We start from the raw sequence: 15,109 nt of genomic DNA on the forward strand, positions 1-15,109 counted from the left end.
AATTTTTCTTCACCCAGGAATGCAAAAATCACATAACACATTGGAATATTTTTTAACACCCACTCTAAATTATGCAGTTGCAGTATTGTGATAAATATGTAGATCCGGGGAAGTTGGGGTAATATGTTCTGAGCCTGAAGCGGAGCTCCATCCATCCCAACCCATGGAGGAGGTCGGCAGGGGTAGGGGCATCAGGCACCCTCCTGGATCCACCAGAAGCAAGAGATGTCCTCAACTTTTCCTTCCTCTGCAAACTTAAGACCCAGAACATAGCCCATTCAGCCAGTCTACTGCCCCCTCCTCTGGCCAGCTGCTTTGTCTGCCTGACCTCACTTCATGCTCCCAACAACCTTGGAATCAGAACTCCAATTTACAGATATGCAAAATGAGGCTTAAAGTGGCCAAGGATTTGCCCAGAGGAACATGGCTAGGAAGTGGGCTCTCAGCATCACTGTGCAAGCCAGAGCATTTCCTGGTGGAGATGATGATGTCATGACTCCAGGATGACTGTTGTACGTCTTTGTCTTTCTCCTCAAATCTCTTACTCCCTTTCGCCCTCCTCATATTCAGCCCACCACCTTGCCTTCCTGTCTCATGCAATCAGAAGAGAACCACCTCTTTTGATCAGCTGTGTTGATATATTCCCAGTGCCTAGAACACATAGTAGGTGCTCAGTAAATATTTGTGAGCCAAATGAATCAGTGAATGTATGGAAAAAATAGTGGAGCTAAAATTCAAACCCAGGTGGGTTGGACTTCGAAGGCTGTGGGCTTGCCTCTCTGCAGCATAGCCTTGTCTGGAGCTCCTTCCATGAGCCAGGAGCCTCTGGGGACCACTACTAAGATTTGTTTGTTTTATCATGGTCATGTTGGGTCCCCTCCGCCCTTTTGGAAACCTATAGTTAGAGACCTATTTCTCTCTAGCTTAAAATTTTCATGGCACCACACAGCCTTTAGGGAAAATCTAAGATCTTGAGCCTGGCATGCACAGCCCCTACCCCCATCTTCTGATCCTGGCCTCCCTCTCTAGTCTCACCCCTGCCCCCTCCAGGGGTGGCCCACAGCTAGCTGACCACTCACCACTCCCTGCACATACAAGATTCTATCCTCATGTGTTGGTTTATTCAGGCTGCCATAGCCTAGTGCTACAGACTGGATGGCTTAGTCAACGGAGACATTTTCTCACTATCCGGCAGCTAGAAGTCCAAGAGCAAGTGCTGGCAGGGTTAAGGAAGGGATCTGTTCCAGGCCTCTCTCCTTAGCTTGTGAACAGTATCTTCTCCCTGCGTCTTCACACTGTCTTCCCTCTGTACATGTCTAATTTCCTCTTCTTATATGGACGCCAGTCACATCGGATTAGGGCTCACCCATACGATGTCATTTTACCTACATTACTTCTTCAAAGGCCCTGTCTCCAAACTGAGTCACATTCTGAGGTCCTAGGGGTTAGGACTTCAACATGAATTCCTGGGGGGTGCCATTCAGCTCCTAAACCTCTCCTGGCTAACGTAACTCCATATCCCTTCCCTTCCCTGACTCCACACCCTGTAAGGTGCATTTTTCACCCTATCCGGTGCTCTCTTGAACTGCCTGCCCTGCCCCCGCAGGTCATGCTAGGCTGGAATAATTGTTTTTATGTCTCCACTTCCCTTCATTAGACCAAGAGGTCCCTGAGTTCTGCTGACAGGCCCACGTGGAAGCCTGCCTTTGGCCCCAGCACGGCCAGCACACCGTAGGTATTTAGGAGATGTCGGGATACAGGCAGAAGAAATGGAAGGAGGCAAGGAAGAAACAATTTTTGAGGAATTTCTTCCTGTTGCTAAAATCTCTGCTTTTTACTATCTCCTGACACAACGTCCTGGGGCAGATGAAAAAAAAGACAAATCACTGAGAACTACGTCTTTCCTGCTCCCACGGTCAAGGGTGAGAGCTCCTGACCTTTCCTGGGGACAACTCACTGTATTTTGAGAAACCGAGACCACTGAGACCCCTTGGATTTAATTCTGACTGCCTTCACTAACTGACTTTGTGAGGTTGGTTTGCAGCTCACTTCGCCACCGTGAGCATCCGTTTCCCTCTGACAAATGGGCATCAATACCCCTGACCTGTTAGGAGAATCAGAGAAAACAATGGGTGGCTAAGTGCTTTGAAAAAACTCAGCTCTGCCCAGATGAAGACGTTCTGTTATGGTTATTGAATTCTAAATGGTGACACAGAAATTATTTCCCTTGTGTATCATACATATTGCTGTTAAATAATAGAACTTTCCTGATTTGGAATAATTGGAGGGAGGGTGTTCGTGAATTAGTGATAAGTCTGAATTATGGGACATTGCAAAATTTTTATTCCTTTCAAATTAATGTGAATTAATGGCTAATCCTGCATTGCCAAGACATAGTCCCTTGGGAGCATTGCTTTAATGAACAGATAAGAATCATGGGTAATTAGGCATGCACTACAAACAAGAGGGTCCGAACCAAGTGATTTTAAAAGCGCTGGAAAACTTTTTCTTGAAAAAGTTAACTGTCCTCCCAGTATCACTGGTGTGCTTGCCAAATCTTTTCATGATATCCCACCTAGGTCATATTATGAAAAATTCTGAGTAAACAGGATTGTGATTCATTGAAGCGTGGCTATTCCCAAAACGACAAGCTGGGGATGGTGTTCACAGTGGCAGGTGCTGGCAACCAGCAACCTTGTGAACTGCCCAGGACCCCTCAAGCCTGCAGATGGCTGAAGAGCTGGCATGATGTCCAACAGCTGAACCCCCACCACACACATATGTGCAACCTTACTCACACAATCATTTCTCATTTGCATGTGTTCTTAGATACCCAGTTACACCTGCTCTTCCATAAAAGTCAAACACAATCATGTGACACACCTATTCCTATGCTCACAGATATACACACACAGTCTTATGAATGCACACACACACACACAACAGAACAAAGACAACCACACTTAGAATCCCAACCATAGATAAGAGATAAAGGGTCCCAGGACTGAGGCTGCACTCCATGGATGTCTTTCCCCCAGAGATGAGAACACACAAGTTGGGCTCCAAATCCAGGTGTTCACTCTTGTTTCCAAATAGGGATCAGCAGCTTGAGGTCTGACTGTTTACTCTCCAACTTGTCAGCGAGAGGGCAGAACATCCCTAGAAAAGAATGGCAGAAGCAAAACTTAGGAAACCAAGAAGAAAAACAACAATGGCTAACAGGTATTGGGCACTTGCCACTTGCACCTGTGCTGAAACTGTTAATGCATTTCCTTCTTTGCCTCTTGCAACAATCTCATGAAGAAGGGGATATTATCATCACCATTTAACAGATGAGGAAACTGAGGCTAGGATGACTTGGCTAGAGTGCCAGAGCTAGCATGTGCTGAACCAGGATTCAAATCCAGGTTTGCCTGTCTGTCTCAAACAGATATTAACCAAACTCTGTATGAGCTTCGAAGAGGTGGACTCGAACAGAATAAAAATTGACAAGACAGGGAGTGGGGGCGGAGGGTAAGGGGAGTGGGTGTTACACTAAATAGGGAAAGAAAATGAAGGAGACTGGTGCTGTGGGAGGTACAACAGCCCATGGGAGTGGGAGGAAAGCCAAACTCCTAGGAGAGCCTTCAACATTAAGGAGTATGCAGCTGACTTTACTGGAAAGAGCATGTGGTGATTGGCGTCTCCCCTTAGAGAGTCTCAGGGTCAGGTACCTGAAGTAACTTTAGCTACCAACTTATGGAGCATTTATTGAGATATTACTAAACACTTTAGGAGCAATATCTCCTTTGATCCTCCCATAACCCTATGAAGGAGGTGTAATTACTAACTTCACTTTGTAGATGAGAAAACTGAGGCTCAGAGAAGTTACCAAAGCCAGGTAGCTAGTGAGTAACAGAGCTGGAACTCAAACCCAGGTCTGGCTTACTCCAAATCCTGTACTCTTCTCTTGTTATGTGTGCACCTGACTCATCCTGCTGGAAGATGTGCCGAGATTCATCACAGCTTTGACCACATCCCTGAATGGAGAAATGGGTGGTAACGGAGAGATTCAGGAGCCTTGGTGCTTTTTTCCTACAGATTATCAGGACTGGAAAGGAAGAAGAGGAAGCAAGAATTATTTAGGTGCTGTTGAATATATTTGGATTTCTGGACAATGGTTTATGAGACTGGAGTGATGAGAAAGCTTGGTTAACAATCCATGGACAAAAATATTATTATATTTTGTTCTTTTTTAAAAAATTATACTTCTACTTATTAAACAGGAGTTCTTGGACCCAACACAAAAGACATTCAATGGAATGTACAGGAAGAAAAAGACATACATCTGCCCTCTATGGGAACGATAGCTTTCACTCTACAACTGCATTTTAAGCCTGGAGATAATGGTTTGAGAGAAAATCATGAAAGCAGTGTGCACTCCCCTTGATCCCCAAGACCTGTGAGAATGTCACAGAGGTCAATGGACAAGGAGCAAGGGGAAAAAATGGGAGAGACAGTAATCCTTTATCAGCACCGTGGACAGCAGCCAAGCGGGCAAGGATGGGGAGCTGTCCTGGGTTGTAGTGCTAACAGCCGAGAGAAGAGGACATTTATCAAGTCGGCTAAGTGCCAGGCACCATTTCAATGCTGTACATATGTCATCTCATTTAATATGTCGAATGGTTCTGTAATGTAGTTATCATTTCCCCCGTTTCATAGACGCAAAGATTGAAGATCAGTGACAGAGAGCATCTTGTCCACGTACCACACAGTAAATAAAAGAGCTGGGATCTGAATCTATAATTATCTGGCTATTGATCTAGTCCCTCATCTGTGCTGCCTCCACAGATCCTAAAGACCTCCCACTCCCCAATCTCACCAGGGTGTGGAGTCCCTCCTAGATATCTCTAGGGCAATCATCAACCACCAGTGATCTCAGGGTCCAGGCTGGTGAGGGCCTCATTTGTGAGTTTTTCAGCACTGGGAGCAGGGCACCTGAGAAATGGAGTGTCTTATTCACACCCAGCCACACACTTGTTTTCCAAAAATGACCAAAGCTTTGGTCAGTGGAAGATAGTGGCAACCCTAGCTGATTAAGGGGAGGAAGTGTTATGCAGGCCACCTGAGATGGAGGCACAGAGATCTCCACCTACAGGCTCAGATCCCACATCTCACAGCCCTTCCAGACTAGGAGAGGTTATGAGGCTGCATTAGCGGGCTCAGCCCCTCTCCCCCAGGGGGTGCTGCCCAATTGACATGTAGCACCTCTTGCTCCCTAAGCCCCATTGCTGAGCCCTACTGTTTTCTGTGGGAAAGATAAGGCTGAGGAGCTGGGCTGAGGCCTGATTTAGAAGAGCCTGGAATTCTGAGCTACAGATTTAGATTCTTCTACACAGAAATTATCAAGCCCCCTAAAAATCACCATCCATTTTTAGAGCCTTTACGAAGAGCCAGACATAGTGCTTGCCACGTTGTATCATTAAATCTTCACTATAATCTTGTAATAAGCTGCTATGAGATAGTTGCAATCATCCCGATTCTTACAAGTGATAAAACTGAGGTCCAGAGAGGTGATGAAGGGATTTGTCTGAGATCACAGAGCTGGGACAGAACCGGGATGAAAACACTGGCCTGTGTAATTCTTAATTCTGCACTCACTTCCTCATGGCCAGGGGTCATTGACCCCCTGAGGGCCAAGTACCTAGGGCTCAGGAGAAGGCTTGAGCTGGAGGCTGGACAGAGAGGGCTTAAAGGTCTGTCTCATTACAGGTGGGATCACCATAGTCACAGCAATAAACCCACCTCACAGGGAAACTACTTGGGAACCATACAAATTATTGGCTTTTTCTAGGATTTTTAGATTTATTTGGGGCTGTCTACATGGGCACAGGGGATTGGTCTCTGGACTCTCGGAGGGAGATGAAGCAAGGATCAACTGCTATAAAGCAAAGGAGTGCCTTCAAGTTCACTCCAAAGACTAGAGGGACACATCCCATCTGAGGGAATCCAGCCTCAGTCTTAGAGTTTCTTTTCCCAGGCCCCTCAGCCCTGCGCATTCTCTCCTGCCCCTCCCAGATCCAAGTACCGTCCTCCCAGACGGCTTTCCCAACCACACCCAGAGAGATCTTTCTCCTCATGGCCAGCTCCGGACAGATCATTCTCTTGCTTTAGAAATTTGCCTCTGCAAGAATCAGTTTCCTCACTTGTAAGGTGGGAATAGTAGCATCCACCCAGAAGTCTCATTGGCCTGGCTCATGAGGGTGAGACATGGCCACTGAGTTGGCTGGGCAAGCCCTGGGCTGCCAGGTGACCCCAGGACAATGAGCCAGTGCATTGGTGGCCCTGCTCCAGGGTCTAGCGGCCACAAAAGGGAGGCCTAAATTAGTGGCTACTCTAGCAGCTCTCCAAGGCTTTTGTTGTTCTGAGCTCACCCCTGCCCCCCTGACCTGGGAAGGCCCAGTCTCATAAGACTCAAAGCACTCCCCCTAACCAAGGCTTTTGTTCCCCTTCAGTCATGAGGAATCAATTGCAAGTCCCCAAAGGTGTTATTTTTTCTCACTTCTGGGACTTTCCACATGCTGCCCTCTGGCTAAAGCTCTCCTCCACGCTGACTCACCCGCTAATTCCTATTCTGCCTTCAGGTTAAGACTTCGGCTTAGACACCCCATACTTGAGGAAGCTTTCCTTGACTTGTAGCCTGGGTAGGTATCACTGCTCTGTGCTCCCCAGGGCCCTATGTGCACTGGGGTATGGGGTGACTTGGGGGCTGAATGGAGGTGAGGCAGGAGAGGTGGGGGTCATTGCCTCCACAATCCACACCTGTGGCTGGAGAGGGAGCTGCAAACAGCAGGAAACAGGGGCTGGGGCTGGGGAGCACGACTGTGGCAGCCACCTGGAAGGTTTCCTGAGCTCAGCCTCTCCTGGGAGGGGCCCAGGTGTGGCACACTGTGAAGCTGGCCCCAAGGGTGGCTCTGCTTACCAACGGATGAGAGTGGGAGGCAGCAGCCTGTCCCCAGAAGGTCTGAGCCACCAGCTGGCAGAGCCCAATGTAGCATTACCCAACCTCCAAGCTCTTACCTGCCAAGAGGGGGCAGGGCAGGCAGGGAGGGGCGGGAAATCTGTGCCAGGACCCAGATCTAAGTCTTCAGCTTAGCTCTGCAGAGACTCAAGTCAGCAAATTTGATGTGTGCAACTACATTTAGCCTACATTAAAATGTGTGTCTATGAGTCTGCTGGTAATTGTGTCTATGTGCCTGTGTGGGTCTTTGTGAACAAGAATGCCGTATGTGGGGGTCCACGTGCATGTGTGTGCCTAAAGTGTACATCAATGTGTCAGTACTTATGATCTGTGTGTGAACTCATGAGTATGTGACCTACGCAGCTGTGTGCTGGCAAACAGTCTAATGATTGTGCACACTGGCCTACTTTCAACCCCTAGGGTTCACGTCCCAGCTCAAACACTTCCTAGCTCTGTGACCTTGAGTGAATCACTTCAATTCTCCGAGCCTTGTTTTCCTTATCTGTAAAGTGGGGGTGAAAATTATAATGCTCATCCTGACTGATTTTTGCAAAGGTATTAAGTAAAGCCATACACGTAAAGTACTGAGCACAGTGCCTGGTTTGTTGGAAACACTTAATATTGCCAATTAGCATTTGTAGTATGTGCAGTTGTCTATGAGTTTGTGCATATCTAAGCGTGTGTTTATGGGTCAGTCTAGGGTGAGGCATACAGTATTGTGTGTTTATCTGTAAGCACGTATGTCAATGTGGGTATGTGTCTATATTTTACCTTTAAAAAAACTTTCTATGGCGCCCTGGAAGCTCAGGCGCCAGGGCGACCACTAGGAATGAGATTCATGCTCCTAACACACCTTAAAACCTCCTTCCCTGACCCCTAATCTTTGAAAAGAGATGATTGTTCTTTCAAAAAATCACAATTTGAGTTATCTGGAGCTCACACACATACAGAACTCCCATACCGAGGTACATGTATGTAGTGCACACACATGAACACCCATGATCATCCATGGCTCACCTGTGAAGCCCAGCCCGCAGCCCAGGAGCCAACACAAGGTGGGCAACAACTATTACCTCCTGACTGAGTGACTCCATCTAGACCTTGTCAAGAAGACTCTGAAAGCCGAAGTCTCTGAAAGCCAAAAGAGTCCTGAGTATGACAGCTGGAGAGAGGCAGGCCTTGAATCCCACCTTCAATTCAGGCTCATTGTCACCGCAAGTACCTTACAGCACAGAGCACAGAGCTGGAGTCAAATAGATGCGGCTTCAAGCTCCGCTCCCGTATAGGCCCCAGACACAGGAGGATTGCACTTGGCTGTAATTTCTCTGAGCCCCTTGCTTGAGCTTGACCCCAACCCCAGTGCTGCAGTGAAAGGAGACTCAGACCATTCCTCCCTAAGGGAGCTCTGGACCCCAAACAGGCCATCCCAGCAGGTGTGACACACCCAGGGAATTGTGGGGGGGGGGGTGACTGCAGGCTCAGGAAAGGTAGAGTCCAGCCAGCCCAGGGACCAGGCCAATTTTGCTACTTGAAAGGCAGACTAGGGAAATGGATAGCAAAATTGAGAGCAAATGGATAGAGTAAACATATGTCTGTTGAATCCAATAAATTTTTTTAATTGGGCTTGTATTTGTACACCAGTGTTCATAACAGTTTGTTAGCAATAGTCAAAAGGCAGAAACAACCCAAATATCTATTGATGGATGAATGGGTAAACAAAATGTGGTCTCTTCATACAATGGAATATTAATCAGCCTTAAAAAGGAAGGAAATTCTGACACATGCTACAGCATGAGTGAACCTTGAGGATATTATGCTAAGTGAAATAAGCCAGACACAAAAGGACAAAGACTATATGATTCCATTTATATGAGTTAAACAGAATAGTCAAATTTGTAGACAAAGAAGTAGAATGGTTGTTGCCAGGAGCCAGAGGGAAGGAAAGTGAGAAGTCGTTGTTTAATGGGTACAGAGTTTCAGTTTTGCAAGATGAAAAAAGTCCTGGAGACAGAGGGCGATGACAATTATGCTACATAGTTGTACATGTGAATGTACTTAACGCTTCTCAATTGTACACTCAACAAGTGTTCAAATGATAAACTTGACTTATGTAGATTCATCACAATAAAAAAATGGAGTCTGTATTTACATTTTTTTAAAGTCAGGTTTGTTGGGGTATAATTTACCCATAGTAAAATTCATCCTCTTGAGTATATAGTTCTATGAATTTTGACAAACACCTACATACATACAACACATACATACATACATGCATAGTCATGTAACTACCACCACAATCAAGATGTGGAACATTTCCATTACTCAAAATTCCCTTCATGCTCCCTTGTCATCAGTGGCCCCTTCCCACCCCATCAAAACCCAGCCCCTGGCAACCACTGATCTGTTTCCTGTCACTATTGTTTTATTTTTTCCCAGAGTGTCATGTAAATAGAATCATACAGAATATAGCCTTTTGACTTACGCTATATGCATCTGAAATTCATCCATATTGTGTGTTTCAATAGTTCTTTCCTTTTTATTGCTGAGCAGGATTCCCATGTATAGGAGTGCCACAGTTTGTTTATCCGTTCTCCTGAGGGGCCCTGGAGTTGTTTCCAGTTTGGGATGATTAGAAATAAAGCCACCACGAATATTCTCAGATAGGCTTTGTGTGGACACACATTTTCATTTCTTTTGGGTGGGATTGCTGGGTCATATGGTAAGTGAATCTCTAACCTTATGTGAAACTACTATTTTTCACTGTGGTTATATCTCACTTTGTTTTTAAATTTTTTTCTGGTAGCTTATTTTATTGTATTTTACAAAAACATCTCTCCTTGATGAGTTGGAAGGGAGGAAGGAAACCACTCGGTTCTACCCCACAGTTAGTTTGAGAAGCTCTAGTTTGGGTGGAGTCAGCAGATGAAGTATTAGAGTAAAAGCTTTTCAGCAGGGAGAATGGCACGTGCAAAGGCCCAGGGGAAGGAGAGGGTTGGGCACACCTAGAGAACTGGGAGTACGGGATGGGGGAGGGAGGCAGCTGGTGAGCCAAGAGGCTGGGAACAGAGTCAGGGACCAGATGGTGCAAGATGAGGCTGAGGTGGGACTTTATCTGGAATGGGGTGTGGAGAGCTGTGAAGGATCTTAAGCATGAGAGGAAAATGATTTGATTTACATTTCATGTGGCAGCTCCCAGGCCAAAGATGAGGAGACCAGAGGAGCTAGGTGTTGGCAGCAGTGGGGTGTAGAAGGTAAAATGGATAGGATTTGGGGGTGGGGAGTAAGGCTTTGAGTGGATTGAGGGGCCCCCAGCTTCCCTGGCTTGGGTCAGGTGCCCCTATAGGGGAGTCAATGGAATGGAGAGGGTGCTGTGGCGGGGGTGGGGGGCGGGAGTCAAGCAAGGACTTGGAGACCTCCCAGCTCTGTGGCTGCAGGGCCTGCCTCCAGGAGTGCCTCCTCCGCCCAGTCTGGACCCGATTCAGCTGTCACTCAGGCAGGCCAGACCTCTGAAAGGCCCCCAAAGAGCCGGTGATTTGTGCAGTCCTGGCCGGCCCATTGTCCCGCTGGGATTCGGTCTTTGCCAAGAGTAACAAAGAGCTCAGCAAAGAGCTGGCTCTGGGCTGGAGGTAGGGGGTGGGGAAGGGGAGAGAGGAGTGGAGAAGGGGGAGGGGCTCACCTCAGGCCCAGGCAGGGCGGAAGGTGTTCCTTTTCGCCTTCTCAAGCATGTGTGGGACTGTGTGTGATGGAGTTTGTGTGCACAGAGCCCTAAACTGTCTGCAGGCACTTTAGCGTACATGTGAATATATATGCATGTGCATCTGTGTGTGTGTGTGTATATGGGTATCCGCATGCCCTGTGCACATCTCCATACGTGTTAGATATTTGCTGACTGCCCCTTCAGATCTACCGTCCACCCTGCTCCAGGCCCCCCAGGGAGCCTGGCCTGGAAGCACATCAACTAGACTCCTGGCTGGCTACTAGCAGGGTTCAGCCAACGGGAGGCCCAGCCAACAGATAGGAGGGCAGGGGGCTGAACCAGTTGGCTCCTTCCCCAGGAGGCTGTGCATTGGCAGTGGCTGTGGTCCAGTCTGACCCTCACACTTTCTGTTGGTCAGTCCCCTGCCAAGCTACAGTTCTTGCCAACTCCCACACTGCTCCCTCCGCTGACCCTTCAGGCCTGGGGCTGGTGACCTGGTTCCTGGCTACTGCTAGCCCCCAGGTGGTCACCATTGCTTTGTTTTCCCTTCACCCTGCCCTCACCTTTGCAAATGGCTCCTTTGTTAAATTTTTCTCACCTTGTTTGAGTGTTTCTGGCTGGGATCCTGACTGGGACCACATGTGCAGTCACTGGGTAAGCGTGCACACTGCATCACTTGGTAGGGCTGTACCTGGGTGAACCTGCACACACATCTGTGTGTATTTGTTCACATGTATGCATGTGCTTTGTCCACGTGGGCATCCTTCTGTGTGGACATGTGACCATTTTTTAATGGGGCACATGGCACGTATGCTCATGTGGGTGTGCGCGTGTGCATTTTTTATTGCGTTTCTGTATGTTCATGGGTGTGTACTTCAGCTGTGTTTGGGGTTTAGGGGGGGAATCATTGCGAGTGGCTATGAACGTGTGTCAGCAGAGCCACAATAGGAAGAAGGTCTGACAGTGACAAGCACGGGCTCCTCCCACAGGCTCCCAGGCAGCTGAGGATCACAGAGTGGCTCCTCCCGGGCTCCCTCTTGGAGCCTCTTAAGAAGTTGTGCCCTTCCAAAGGGACTCGCTCCCGGGAGTTCAGTTTGTTTTGTTCAACAAACATCACTGGGGGCCCTCACTGTCTCTGGGATGCCCCTCCTCCACGCCAGTTTTGGAGGAGGTGACTTCGTTTGACTGCAGTCTCAGGACCTCAAATCAGGTGCAGCATCAGACAACATGATGTTCACAGAGCAAGACCCATTCTTACTGAAAAGGCTAATATTTTATTCCATAAAGAGCTTATGCAAGGAAAACATGAAACCCAGCAGTTAACTAGAAAATGATAAACAAAATTAACACAACATTGTAAACCAACTATACTTCAATAAAAAATAAAAATAAAATGTATATGGAAAAACAACAACAACAACAAAAACAAAACAAAGAAAATGATAAATAGATCCATCTCTACAAAAACAAAATATTTTTGTGCAGTGAAAGGAATCAAAGAAATTTAAAAGACAAACAAACTGACTGGGAGTAAGTATCTGTAATTTATACTGTAGACAAAAAGAAATATCTATAATATATAAAGTGTTCCTGCGAACAAATAAGAAAATAACAGCAATCCAATAGTAAAATGGCCTAGATATGTGGCCAGTTATTTCAGAAAGGAATATCACAAAGGGTCAGTAAATAGATGAAGAAAGTGTAAGCTCACTAGTGTCAATGAAAATTAAAACACGTGGGAAAATGACTTTTTGCTCAACAGATTTACTAAACTAAAAAACCAGTACTATTCAGTGATGGAGTGGGTGTGAGGAAGTGAGCACACTCACATGCCGTTAGAGAGAATATAAACTGATGTCACCAAAGGGTGAGGCAGTATCTATCAAAATATCAAGTATATGTATTCTATGTGCCAGTGATCCCACTGTAAATATTTATCCTACAAAATTACTGGCACATGCATGCGAAGATATATTTGTAAGGTTATTCCTTAAAGCACGGCCAGTAATACAAAAATATTTAGAAATGACTTAACTGTCCTTCAGAATAATTATTGTTGGATAAATTGTGATATATCTACACCCTGGAACACTGTAGCTGTATTAAAAAAGAATAAAGTAGGTCTGTAATGCCGACATAGGATCTGGCGTATGTTTTCTATCACAAAAAGGAAATTTTAAAACAGTATGTGATAGATAATTCCACATATGTTGAACAGTTCTGTGTGTAAACGGGCTTAACAGTTTGAAAATTATTAATGCGCTTTTAAAAAAATTTCTGATCTTTGCAATAGTTGGTCAAGGACTATCCATCGGCCTTGGAAGTCGGAATGTTAGAGAACAAATAAAAAGAAAGTGGCAAATTCAGCTTTGGACATTCAAAAATCGGATTTTGTAGGCAGACAATAGTCAACTTCCCATAGTTTCTATTTATCACTGAAAAATTTAGCCGTGTGGTTAGAGTTGGGAGGAAGGATGTGACATCGGGGAAAGCCTGCCTCAAACATGGAGTGGGGAGAGAAAGGTGGGGAAGGCAATGAGGCAGTGAGGGTCCCCATTTCTACTTTTTGGGGCCTGGCTTAGAGGAGGGATGTTGGTTGGTTCAGGGGGTTAGTGAAAGGATGTTATCATTAATAACAAAGAGGCTATGGCCTCCACTCCTCATTTTTGCCCCAGGAAGAGATCATCTGAGGACATCACCACAAAACCTGGGCTGTGGTACCCAGCCTCCAAGATGACCCTCACAGTCACAATGCTGTGAGGAAGCTCAAGTTGCCCTGTGGAGAGGCCCACATAGATGGCAACTGACAGCCCTCCCCAGCTTGTTAGAAACGTGAGTGAGCCATCCTAGAAGTGGATCCTCAGCCCCAGTCAAAATTCTGCAGCCCTTCAACATCTCAATGAAATCTCAGGAGTCATTTAGCCAGAACTGCCCAGTCAAGCCACCCCTAAATCCCTGACTCAGAGAAACTGTGAGAGACATTAAATGACGACTGTTGCTTCAAGCCATTATATTTGGGGATGATACGTTATGCAGCACAGATAACCAACACATAGGACATGGGCCTCAGGCCCTTAGTCGTAGCGTTATCCAGCAGAGGGAGATTTTGAGCTTTCCTAAAATCCGAAGTGGTGTGGAAGTTGAGGTGAGACCCAGCAGACCCGTCTCGGGGCCTAGGAGCTTCCGCTTCCCCAACTATAAAACAAGTGATGCTAAGAGTACCTCCTTGGATCGTGGTAAGTGCTCAATGATCCACGTAAAGCATGTAGCACAGTGCCTGACGTGAAGTCAGTGTCAACTTTTGTTTATAGCAAACTCCATCATGAGTGTGTATTGCTTTTAATTATTTTGAGATTAAAAATTCGGATTAAAAATTTAGAAAAACCCAAAGAATAGTACAATCATCACTCATAATCACACCACCTAGATGAACAACAAATAACTTTTTGGTCACATCTGCTTCAAACCTTTTTTAAAATTGCACAGTTATATATGCCTATGTTCTCCCTTGGAGAAATGAACCCAAAAATTACAGACGAAGCTGGAACCCTCCTGACCACCCCCCTATCCAAGTCTCACTCTTCCTTCCTGTCCCCTGGACAAACCTCAGCAGGAGCCTTGTATGTTTACCTCTGGCCCAGTGTCGTCAATACAGAGTCTCATACAGGGTCACCTGCAGAGTCAGCCCCGTTACCCCATGGCAAACCAACACACACCACCTGCACGTATAAGGCTCACTCTGAACAGCCAGCACTCGCTCGTGGTGCCATCTGCACAGAGCCATGCAGTGTCCCCGGCTCGGTGACATACAATCCCACGGAGTCACCTGCCAGTGACCAGCCACAGACAGCGACCCGCCGTCCCATACTTCATCAGTTGTGCCATGTGGTGTGACATCACACATAGTCTCGCGACACAGCCAGACCCCTCCCCCGCGTGGAGCCCCGCCCACCGGCCGCACGACAACTCTTTGGGCGCAACCTGCCTGCCAGGTCCTGCCTGGGGCCTGGGCTGTCCCACTCGCTCACTGGGCGGCTGGGCCCAGGCCCTGCCTCCGCCAGCAGGATCACCATTCAGGCTCCATCTCAAGGAGCTGAGGAGGCCGGGGTGCTGCGGAAGGAGAGCAAATGCTGAGAAAAGGCTTTGTTCTTTGTGGGCAGGTCATTAAGGGGAGCTGGAGCCCCTCTGCCAGCCCCTCCCCTCCAACAAAGGAACAAAACAGCAGCTCTTTTTAGATTCGTGTCAAACTCTCCCCCAGACCCCGGGGTGGGGAGTCCCGTGAGAGAGGCATTTGTGAGGGCTCTAATGAGCGGCAGCCGTGCGGCCCGACTCTCCAGGCAGCTGGCCCCCATCTCCGCCAGGGGAGGAGCCAGCCCCGGATGTTCTGAGACAAAGAGAGGGCCGAGACAATG

At 47.1% G+C, this 15,109-nt stretch overlaps 1 long non-coding RNA gene across 1 annotated transcript; it reads right to left on the reverse strand.

Moving 5' to 3' along the window:
• Positions 1–3,061: 3,061 nt before the first annotated feature.
• Positions 3,062–14,495, reverse strand: LOC140695906 (uncharacterized). The gene is made up of 3 exons (XR_012071742.1): positions 14,328–14,495; positions 3,929–4,090; positions 3,062–3,159 (listed from the first exon to the last, which is right to left on the reverse strand). It is a non-coding gene; the product is annotated as an uncharacterized lncRNA (long non-coding RNA).
• Between the last annotated feature and the right edge of the window lie 614 nt (positions 14,496–15,109).

Source organism: Vicugna pacos, chromosome 4 (assembly GCF_048564905.1).
Source record: "Vicugna pacos chromosome 4, VicPac4, whole genome shotgun sequence".
Lineage (NCBI taxonomy): Eukaryota > Metazoa > Chordata > Mammalia > Artiodactyla > Camelidae > Vicugna > Vicugna pacos.